Raw genomic sequence first — 12,123 nt, forward strand, 5'->3', positions numbered from 1 at the left:
ACCTGGACGGAATGGGTCCGATATTTTGGTTTTAAGACCGAGCGCCACACTTCCCCCCTAAATTTTCATTTCACCGCTCTTTAAAAACCTAGAAACTATTCAGATCCCCAATTCTCATCCTCCTCAGCTCAAACTCACGCTCCTCCCCTCTCACCTCCTTCTCCATGACTGACATCCTGGACGGAATGGGTCCGATATTTTGGTTTTGAGACCGAGCACCACAGTTCCCCCCTAAATTTTCATTTCACCGCTCTTTAAAAACCTAGAAACTATTCAGATCCCCAATTCTCATCCTCCTCAGCTCAAACTCACGCTCCTCCCCTCTCACCTCCTTCTCCATGACTAGGCCCAGCTGCCGCCCGAGCCCGCTGTCCCCCTTGACCTCCCTCCTCCGCTACTGGTCCCGCCAAGAGCCCGCATTCTTCGCCTCCCTCTCCCCCTCGACTCCACCACCTTCTCCTCCCTCACCCCTCCAATCTTACCTTTTCGAGCAAAACGCTAACAGAACCACTAGTTATACAAAAAAACCCCAAAATTGATTTCTCGCAGCTCGATTTCAAATCTCACGCTTCGCCTCGAAGAGAATGGCGGTGCCAGAATCGGTAGTGGATTCAATTAAAGAAACCCTAGATTGCGTCGGTGATCTCCAAACAAATCTCTTTAACTTCTTATCAGTGAAAGAGCTCGGAGTCCTCGACGAGCTGTCGCCGCTCCAGCAGGCAAGTGCTCTCCTCGTGCTCGCCCAGTCCGCTTCCTCTCTGTTGGCAGGTATAAAACCCTAACCCGAGCTCATTAATTCTTTTGATTTCATAATTTTTTTTTCTTTTTCCTTTGAGCAGTGAGATTGAGGTACAGTGGAATTCGACCAGATGATCATCCTATCAAGACTGAGATTGTAAGAATTTATCTTGATTTTTGTGGGTTTAGTTGTTTTCTGCTAAGAGATTGATAATTAAGCATGTGGGTTTAAATCGTAGGAGAGATTGAGCTTGTGTGAGGGGAAATTGGAGCAATTTGGTAATTGGAACAAAGGTATTCTACTTTTGTTGTTAATTTTGCTCATTTTATTGTGTTCTTTGCTCTTAGTGGTTGGTTTTGTTTGCTATCCGATGTGTGGCGGATAGTTTTGAAATCTTTGCCTATTGTCTGAAACTATCATAATGTTTCTGAGCTTAAATGTGACATCAAATGCTGGGAAATGCTGGGAACTACTAATAATCAATTTTAAACTTGTTTAGTATATATTTAATGTTCATTATGAAGACACTGTTGACATGATGTTGTGCTTGCTGAACAACCGATAACTGACATGATTCTAAATATGAAGTATTTGAAATGGATTCGGAGGAATGCTTGCAAGCTTATAGGCAAATGTTATGAAATAGAACAAAGTACTAGCTATCAACCTTGAGTGAGTAAAGGCACAAGGGGGCTTGAATGTTAATCACCATGGGCTTATCCTAATCATTCTATTTTCTACAACTCCTTTGGATAGATTCGATCTCAGAATATTAATTCGGGAATCTTTGTAGTTCTTCTATCAAAATATTTGATTGTTCTAGTTGAATTATTCTTCTGTTTTGGATTTTTTAAATATGAATCACAAAGTGACCACGGGAATGTTGTTACATGGTATCATTTTTCTATTTGGTGATTTTCCATGCTAATTCGATTGCTTGAAAATTTATTGCGACTGGAAATAACATAACTATGGGTTGCTGTTGGATCTTTTTTCCTTCTTCATACTAGACATTATTGGTATTGGTACAATATGGTTGTGAACAGATGATTAGCTTTTCTTCAATTGGAAGTTAAGGGCTTGAAGTTGGTATTAGAGTTTTTTGAATTGCATAGTTCATTATAGTAGAGAATAAGAGTTTTCTCTGGCAAATTTTGTTTCTTTTGCAGTCTGAAAACGTTCTATCCAAATCATTAAGGAGGCTGCAATTGATGGAGCTCTCAACGGAAACCCTCAGTGTATGATTTCATTTTTTTTCCTTATTAACTTTTAAAGTCTTGTATTTCTCGACTTGTGCCATTATCGATTTCTTATTGGATTATTATCTTTGAACCTTAGGCTACAAAAATTGGGAAGTCCATGAATGCTCTGTACAAGCACAAATCAAAATCAATCCGGCAACTTGCCCAGACCCTCGTCAAGTGAGTTTCATAATGTCTCGCACAAAATAATTAGAAACTTTTAGACTTGCTATGAATAGAGGGTGTAATTTCTATTTTCTTAATTGGTGGTTTAAGTATTATTCAAATTACTTGGACTATAATTTATTGTGTAGTTGAAAAAGATAGATGCTGGACTCATACATACTTGACATAGACTAACAGATTCCTTTCGTCTTCTTTTTGCATTTTGCGTTGTGGCTTCATTTCCTCTATCAGTTTTTACCAATATTTTCCTAGTAAAATGCTCAACTTGACTAAGATCAAAAAAATTTCCTCTATCAGTTTTTACCAATAGTTTCCTAGTATAAATAGTGGTTCTCATACGTATAATGTAATTATGAGAAACGTATGCTCAGTCGAACATCAAAGTGAACGGACTGACACGAGTCTTATGAACTAGTAATACAAGTCAACTTGAATTTGTAAAATAGGACGGGTATCATGAATAATTTGAGATCTTAGAATAAGATTTTTTTTTTAACTCAAAGCAAATAAGCATATATTCATTCAGATAGGTTCATAGGTTGAACTTGAAAGTGTTTCTACTTAGTAACCTAGATCAATTTTTCTGCAGTACTTTATGTATTATATCATTCATAAAGTATTTAAGCTGACATTTATATGTTTCCTCCCATCCACCAGTAATTACAGGTGACAGATTTAATAGCAAAGAACAAAGAACATGTGTCTACTAAATAGGTATGTAAGTATCTATAGATGGAGTTTGTAAAAAATTTTGCTCGATATTAACAGGTCAAGCTTGAATATGAACTCATATCCTGTAACTATAAGTCACATTGAATTGATCTCAGGTTTATTTCACCTGTATCTTCTAAATATCAAAATTTATTCTTCTGACATATTTCAAACATTGATGAACTCTTATATTTTTTCACTGTATTGTCCAAGCTTTTTGGGTGCAAATTTGATTTTATTTATGACAAGTTTGATTTTATTTTTGCCATAGGAATTCACTGAATTGAACCATTATGCATTTACTTTTGGTACTTGGAATTTCTACTTCGATATTAACTAAGATAAGCCATTTGAGATCTTATTTTAAACTAGACTAGAATGTTGATCTTAATTCTTGATCTCTTACTTCAATGCTTGGTTTTCTAAAATTCCTAATGAGTTCTGTTATGCTGCTTCTTGATACAGATTTATTTAAGATTTCACTCAATAGGAATGGGACCTATTCCTTGGGTTCTGATGTCAGAGGTACTACCAGCACAAAATCATCAAATTTCCCTCCAACTGTATTAATTTTTCTTTCCCAAGGCTAAAGTTCAAGACCTATTCCAGATCGGATACATCCATTCAATTATTGTAGGAAACCTTTCTAATGCTATTTCTCACTGAATGTAGATGAATCAGTATTTATCATATATTTTTATCAAAAGAAAAGTATTTATGGAAGGATTTTCCATGCACAGGTAGCATTCGGCCTAATGATGTTTCAACAACTTGGCGGAGTAAATGCAATTGAATTCTGTAAATTATGCAAAGTTCATCAAGTTATGTAAACAATTGTATTTTTTATTATCTATGTAAACAATTTATATATCTCTCTAGTATTTTGGTGAATGTATTATTTGAATATATTTATATTTGATATTGAAATATAATTAGATTGTGTTGTATATGAATATGATTTGGTGTTGTGCAATATTGTGTACATGCGATATTTTATAGCGTGGAACGTAGATTCTGAAAAAAAAATATTGTAGCATTGTTATAGACCATATAATCTATATCGACAAATGTAAATTTCCTCGTAATTAAATTTCTTTGGCGAGGAATATGAGGTACAACCTACAACGACAAATTTAAATTTCCTCGTCTTTGAGTCCCTTTATCGAGGAATTGTTTCCTCGAGAAAAAGATACATATAATGAAGAAAATCAATTTCCTCGTTAAAGATTTACCTTTGGTAAGGAACAGTTTCCTCGCTGAAAGATACTTACAACGACGAAAATAGTTTTTTTAGAACTTTTATTATATAAATTAAATATTATTCACATATCATTAGCGAGGAAACTGTAGTTTAGCGATAAAAAAGGTATGAGATTAGGTGAGGAAAAATATCGAGGCTAAAGAGTAACAACGAGAAAAGAATATATTCAAAAAATATCGAGGCTAAAGAGTAACAACGAGAAAAGAATATATTCATCGCAAAAAGGATTTTGCGAGAAATTATAATATTCAGCTAAAGAGTAACAACGAGAAAAGAATATATTCATCGCAAAAAGGATTTTGCGAGAAATTATAATATTCATCGCAGAAACTTTTCTTGACCATCCTACCGCGAGAAAATGGTGACCAAAGTTTTTTCCTCGCCAACACACTACGGCGAAGAAATATCGACTTTCAACGACAAACTTATTCCTCGCGGATTAGCTTTTCTGTTGTAGTGAATATTAGAGGGCAAGGGGTATATATAGGATGAAGAAACAACCCACAAAAACCTAAGAAAACCAAGCAAAAAGACAAAATAACGGATATATGAAAATCTAGAAAAACTAGCCGTTATGAGGTTATCGGTCGACTGAAAATGTACATCAGTCGACTGATGACCCCGACAAAAGAAAAACAGACAGTTTCAGATAGCTGGAATTTTGCGTATCTCAGTTTGTAAAATCAATTAAAAATAGTAAATCAAATGCAAAAATCATGAAATTTTGAGAGAAGGTTATAGACATGTAGATAAATATGTTAGAGAAAGAATTTCTATAATATCACTTCCCAGTGGAGAGAAATAAATATTTGAACACAGATATTACAGTTTCTAAAAACTACTAAAACATCCGGCTTTGTAAAATCAATTTGACACAGTAAATCAACTCCAAAATTTATGAAATTTTGAGGGAAGGTTCTAGATATGTAGATCAACATGTTAGAGAAAATTTTGTAAATATCACTTCCCTATTGAGAGAAATAAATTATTTTATAAACTGGTCAAAAACTAAAAATCTGGAAAAAGTAAACATGTCATTGGTCGACACATCAGTCGACTGATCAGTCGACTGAAACAAAGCAGAGAGGAAAATAAGGATTCCAGGCACATTCATCAGTCAACTGAAATCATCAGTTGGCTGATCAGACGACTGATAACACACTATCAGCCTGTTTAAAACTAAAAAACTGATTTTTGAAGTGCCTTTAAAAATAGCAAATAAATTCCAAAAATTATGAAACTTTCGAAAATGTTTATAAATATGTAAATGAACATGTCACAAAAATAATTTTTGGAATTGCACTTCATATTTGTTAAAACTCTTTATTTTACAAAACTAGTCCAAAATATGAAAACATGAACCACTTGTTTTTGTTATTTTGACTAAACCATGTTTTGAAACTTTACAAAATGATTTTATAAACTTGATAAACTATGTATAAAGTGATGTTAAAGTCTATAAACTAATAAAACAATATTTTATCAAAAAGATCTATATTTTGATAAAATCATTAAATACGTGTGTGTGAATAATATGAGCTTAAAGTATTAACACACAAGTATAAACCTATACTACAAACACTATAAACTATTATACCCAAGCTTGTGATCTTCAATGAAGCTCTTCTTGGTACACTTTGCGGATGAAGTTTGAACTTGGATCTTCAACATAAATTGCATTGCTTCACTCCACTATTCCGCCAACCTCCATTGGATATGATCATTGAGACTTGATTCCATCCATCCTCCAACATATTGTTTACCTAGAATAGATACAAAACACAAATACTAGACAAACAACATTAGATGTAAATTGTTTGTAAATCATCATCAAAACAAAAGGGCCCCAACACTCCGCTCTTCAGGTGAGGTTCCCAAATCTGGCCAACTTCGTAAGTATGGTGAACTCCGCAGTTCAGGCGGACTTCATAAAACAAGCAAACTTCATCAAGCTCGCCTGATAGCCCAAGCTCGCCTGCAAGCTCAAAGAGGAGGATTTCACCAAGCTCGTCTGACAGACCAACTTCATCTGCAAGTCGACATACGCTAGAAAGGCAAAGCAGCAGCTCGCCAGACAGGCGCAATGCACCAAACTCGCCCAACAGGCGGGCCTCACCAGCCTGAACCTCGCCAACAGGCCCAAGCTCGCCTATCAGAGCGAGCTCGCCAGATTTCAACACTTGGAGATTTTCCCAAGTGTTCTCCTAAGTTCTCTCATAAGTCCTCTTCTTGTAAGCACTCGTTTGGTCTTTCTAATGCTTGGGGTTGCCACTATCAACCTACAGGGGATCTCAGAGGACACTTGACTTGCAAATGCACGCCCTACGAGCCTTTCGATGAGGTAGAGTTGACTTGCAAATGCACGCCCTACGAGACTTTCGATGAGGTGGAGCTCCCCGCCGCAACTGTCATGTGATAGGGAAGTCTAAGGTCATTGGTCGTGAAGGTATCCACCAATGCACTCGCGCCCAAATGGGGGTAGCCATTCTGTTTGACTACACGTGCCTAGCACCCGTCTCTGATGATGACGATGATGATTGCTCGACAGTGGTGACGTCACAAATCTCAAGCTCAGTTCAGGGCGAGTAAGTAAATGTGCACATGATGGACATCCCTGATGAGATATCTGAGACTCGACGAGCAACAAGCAACCATTGATTCTCTGAAGGAGATGTTGGAACAGCTTCTGAGTGAGAAGAAGAAGAAGAAATAGAGGACTTCGTCGGCTTCGCGCATATCTTTGAATCACAAAGAGCGGGTGCCTACTCCTTCTCACTCCTCATCCGAGTCTTCTGGAGGAACGTCATCTTTGGGTCATAATCCAAGGGACAAAAGGCTCGATGAATTCCAAAGTCAACTCGACGCTTTGAAGCTCCAGAAGCACATGAACGAGTTGGGGGTTGTCAGATCGTATCCAATTGAATGGGATACAGTCTCCTACCCAGCAAAATTTCAGCCACTGGACCTCCTTCAGTTTGATGACAAGGGTTCTCCTACCCAGCACATTTACTACTTCCAGACGCAGACTGGACACATAGTGGGGAATGATCCCATTATGACTCGACTGTTCATTGGTACCCTCAAGGGGGTCGCTTTTGAATGGTATTGCAGATTAGAGTCTGGATCCATCACCTGCTGGAAGGACATGGAAAGGCTCTTCATGCAAAAATTCTTCGACGATGACAAAGAAGTATCTATGACCACCTTGCTAGCTGCAAAGCAGAAGAAGACAAAGTCTGTAAGCAACTTTGTCAAGAGATTCAGGAACCGATCGCTGCATACACGTGATCAGGTTTCTGAGGCCACTATCATGGAGATGTGCCGGAACAATCTCTCCATCGATATCCTATCTACTATGGGCGCAGTCATGGCTTGCTCGTGGAAAGACTTAATCCGTCAAGGAGAACAAGTTGAGAGCATGCTCAAGCGCATGGATGCTGAAGGGCCATATGAATTTCAAGGGGATGATGACCAAGACATCTTGGTAGTGGAAACCACCTCCTCATCCAAACCCTCTTTGAAATAGAGGGGTGTTGCTTTGAAGCTCAAGAAGACCTTGATGGCATTTGCCGAGTTTGCTAACTCGGACCCATACTATGGGACTGACTGCGAAGACTTCGCTACTATTGGCCAAAAATGATCGGTGACGTTTAAATGCATCAACTGCAGGAAAACCTATAGCCGATAGCAACTTCATTACCCATTCGTAGTGGAGACGTTCTACTCGAATGAGCAACGTGTCGGCAGAAGATTTCATCCAAATCTCCCCCCTGGTCAAACCTTCCTACAGTTAGGACCAAAGCCAAGTTCCCTCGCCAACTTTTTTAATGAGGTGGTGGGTCCCCAAAACTATCAAGTTAACTGTCACCTCTGATAGCTATTTTTCCATCAGTTTTATTCAACTTGACAATGGATCTGGTAAGACTATCAAGTTAGTCATTACCTTTGATAGTCTCCTCCAAATTTCCCCCATCGATCCTCTCTAATAGGACGATAGGACCACTCCCACTATCACGTTAACAGTCACATCTGACAATTCAACTTACCAATCCTCTTTAATAGGATGGTAAGTCCACAGAGTTGCTCAAATTGTAACAAACTCCCACTGTCATGTTAACACTTCACCTCTGACAAAATCAACTTACTAATCCTCTTTAATAGGATGGTAGGTCCTCAAAGTCATTCCGATCACAACAATCACTGTCATGTTAACATCACACCTCTGACCAGAATCTACTTACCGACTCTCTTCAATGGAGCTGTAGGTCCACAAAGTCGCCCCATTCACAGCAATTACTATTAGGTTAACAATTACCTCCGATAGCCGACATCGTCACTCCTACAAATGATGTTGTCCGATCAGTTTTCATACTTATACATCCCTGAACGATTTGATTCCCCCAGCACCGTCCTTCCCACAAAAGGCACTGTTGGTTGATAATGGCCTACCGAGCGATGTGCCCTTATCTAAATAGTAGCCTACCATGCGATGTACCACTATTTCGGGTTCATCTTTACCCCAAGAGAAGACAAATTAGGGTTCGTCTTTGCCCTAAGAGAATACAAATCAGGGTTCATCTTTGCCCTAAGAGAAGACAAACTTCTCCCATTTACTCCAATAGGTATACGAGTATAAACTGTTTCCTACCTTTGATGGGAAGTTCTTAGAGAACATTCTTAAGGATAACCCGACAACCTCCAACCTGTGCATGAGGTGAAACTGCCCCTTTACTCCGACAAGTATACGAGTATAAACTGCTGATCCTTTCCTCCAACCGATGCACGAGGTGAAACTGCTTCCTATCCTCCAACCAGTGCACAAGGTGAAACTGCTTTCAATTCTCCAACTAGTGCACGAGGCTAAACTGCTCCTACCCTCCGATTGGTATATGAGGCTAAATTGCTCCTACCCTCCGACTGGTATACGAGGTTAAACTTCTCCCTACGTCCAAACGCCTCAAATGGCTAAGGATAGAGGAGAAATCTTAGCATTGAGCCTAAGAGAAGCTCCTCGAAAACTCACCATGCTAAGGGCAAGAGCATGGCTAGTCCAACTCAAACAGTAGTTGGTAAAGACAAATCAAGTCCGTTGATAGATGAGAGTTTGCTAAAAATCCTAATTTAATTTCGCCGAGTTTGATTAGAAGGCGCCTCGCTCTGTCTGAGCAGTGATCACTTTACATGTCTTCATTTCCAAAGGGTTCCAGACCCCATGCGGCCTGATTCAGGTCTAAAAACTTTGGAGGGGGTTCTGTAGGTAATAAAAATTATATTTAATCCCTATCAGAGAAGTTCAGAACAACACTGCTAAAACCTCGCCCAAAATAGCTGAAAAGGAAAAAACGTTGATATCTCTCAAACTGGAAGGAATTTGGCAAAAAAGATAGAAGCAAACCGAACCCTTTAGGGTCAATTTGGTTGGCTTCGTCTTGTTGAGATAGTCGATTTTTATATATAATTCATCAAATTCTGACTTACGGTTTGAAATTTATGATCTATTCTTCGTGGCATGTTCTGGAGCTCTCCTGCAAAGGAGCTTAGCTCACCTGAAGGCTTGAAGCTCACCTGAATAAGGCAAGTTCACCTGCACAGCCTCACCTGCAGAGCTCACCTGATAGCTTGAAGCTTGCCTGCATGATCCAGGCTCGCCTGAAGACGTGAAGCTCGCCTGCATGCTTGAAGCTCGCCTGAAGACCAAGCTCGCCTAAAGGCTGAAGCTCACTTGAAAAGGGTGTAGTTTGCCTGTAAGGAAGTCTGTCTGCTAGGCTAATGCTTTCCTGAAGAGCAAGCTCGCCTGTTAACACTCGGAGCTCGCCTGCAGTGCCAGCTCGCCTGTTCGCCTACTCGCCTAGATGCTTGACTCGCCCGCACGAGTCAAGCTCGCCTGAGCATTCAGCCCACGTATGAGCTCACCTACAAGCTTGCTGAACTCGCTAGCTTGCCTAGACTGCCTACTTGGGGTATGGGAACAGTCAGATCAATGGTTACATCCCACAGCTAGGGAAAGCATGGCACTCCTCACCTGGGCTAGGCATGGCCAGAACTCTCCTAATAGCTATTAATGGCTATGAAAAATAGGGCGGCTGGCGGGTTACCAGAATAGGGCAGCTTGCAGGACCCCCTAGGTGGTCACATCCTATAGCTAGGAAGGCATGGTCTACGTGTGGTCAAATCCCACAAATCAAGGGATGGCCCATGCCATCCCTTGCCTATTTAAAGCTACCTTTAGATAATGTGAAAAAGGGGGGATTGGCTGCTTGCTTGGCTGTCTAATCTTCCAAATGTTGAACCTGGGCTCATTTGCTAAAGGCTCCCTTATTTGGAGAGACTCGTCTGAACTCTCAAACTTGAGGCTCTCAAGCTTTTTGTAGACTCTTGCATAGTAGCTCTTTGCAGACTCGTCTGAACTCTCAGACTTGAGGCTCTTTGCAAGCTCTTGCATGGTAGCTCTCTCCAAGCAGTCAGCCGACAAGCACAAGCCTCCATTTGGCCTCGGGTATAATCGATCTCGATCAGCACGAGCTTCTACTGCGTACTGAAGCTCACCTACAACCTCGGTCGAATCGTCCAAGGGAAGCAAACTCGCTGCGAGAACCGAGCAAGGCGTACTATCGCTACCAAAGTCCCCACGTTAAATAAGGAGGGTCTTCCCTCTGCTTCTGTTATAATTTTGATTCATTAGTTTATAATAAGCTATTCTTATCAATACAAACGAAATCCCCGTTTCGGGAAATCAAAATTAACACCTACAAGACTCATCATAACTTTAGTCATTACAATGATCTCAACAAATAAAAATAAAAATTATAACATTTTGAAAACACACACAAAGAACGTTTATCACCCACTATTTGCGTGGGATCTTGGCCTGTGTCGGGGTTTATCCGTGGACCACCGACTGATCAGATCCAATACAAAGATTTTGTTACCTCATAAAGAAGATAAGAAACTAAAGTAAATATCTTGACAAAGTGAGATAACCACTCTTCTCTAGAATCGTAGCTAGGTATGATCTCAAGAAAATAGATGAACGGATGTAGATCTCTCGAACTCTTCCTCTTTATGCTTAAGAACTTACCAAGATCACTTCCTCCTCTCTAAAATCCATGGCTCCTCACTCTCCAATCTAGCAGGGCTTCGCCAAGGCTCGAGAATTTCGGATCTGTGCAAATAAAGGCCCTATGATTGTATTTATAGGCTTCAGAAGCTCAGTTTTCGGATAAGAATGAATGATTTGATCTTATCCTCAGTTGTAACCACTTAACCATGTTCAAAGATAACTCCAAATCAGTTAGAGAGGCTTTGGACCAGAATTAGGGTAGTTAACATTGAAGAAACGGTGAAAAATAGCAAAAAACAGGCCTGAGACAGCCTTTTTGGGGCCGATCCTAGCCAGGCCAAGACACAAATGTCTCTTGGCCTTGGCTGAGACACCGTTTTCCTCCTTTTGACTGTTTTTGTCGTAACATTCCAATCCGATTTCAGAATGATGTGATTCAAAGTGCGTTGAAAGTCACAGAAGAGATCTACAACCTCTCATAGGTGGATCACATGTAGAGTGGATGAGACACGAGTGGAGATTCATCTTTTACGGTCGAAACGTAACTCCTGATCGAGTTGTTTCATCACCGTTTGACCATCTCGTTGACTTGTATGCCTGGTCAACTTGCTTCATGCATTTGTTGATGTCGTATAATGATGTTCATCATCTTCTCTTCATCTCGAATTTTGTGTGAGAACTCGTAGGTAATTTTTGACGCCTACAGGCTCGGCTAAAGGAATAAGTTGGTCATCTACATCAGGGGATTTTCAAGCGGGACGGCCGACTAACTACTTTAGCCAGGGAGGTCGAGTTCGAGAGGAACCTGAAGGTTGTGGCTGAGGAGGACGCTCAATCGAGTCGTCTTTCGGTTGAGCAGATGAGGCGAGACCTTAAGGAGGAGTGGTCGACCTATAAAATCATTTTGTTAAGTCTATAATCCAAA

The 12,123-nt window shown here is 39.9% G+C and overlaps 1 long non-coding RNA gene across 3 annotated transcripts; it reads left to right on the top strand.

The window, feature by feature from the left end:
* Nucleotides 254-3,762, top strand: LOC109828756. 3 transcript variants are annotated; one of them, XR_002243822.1, is made up of 7 exons: nucleotides 256-768; nucleotides 840-895; nucleotides 978-1,032; nucleotides 1,909-1,977; nucleotides 2,078-2,160; nucleotides 3,343-3,402; nucleotides 3,618-3,762. It is a non-coding gene; the product is annotated as an uncharacterized LOC109828756 (long non-coding RNA). The 3 variants fall into 3 exon arrangements; XR_002243823.1 differs by having other exon boundaries at nucleotides 254-895; nucleotides 3,343-3,510; XR_002243821.1 differs by having other exon boundaries at nucleotides 257-895.

The sequence above is a fragment of the Asparagus officinalis genome, chromosome 1, assembly GCF_001876935.1.
Source record: "Asparagus officinalis chromosome 1, Aspof.V1, whole genome shotgun sequence".
Taxonomy (NCBI): domain Eukaryota; kingdom Viridiplantae; phylum Streptophyta; class Magnoliopsida; order Asparagales; family Asparagaceae; genus Asparagus; species Asparagus officinalis.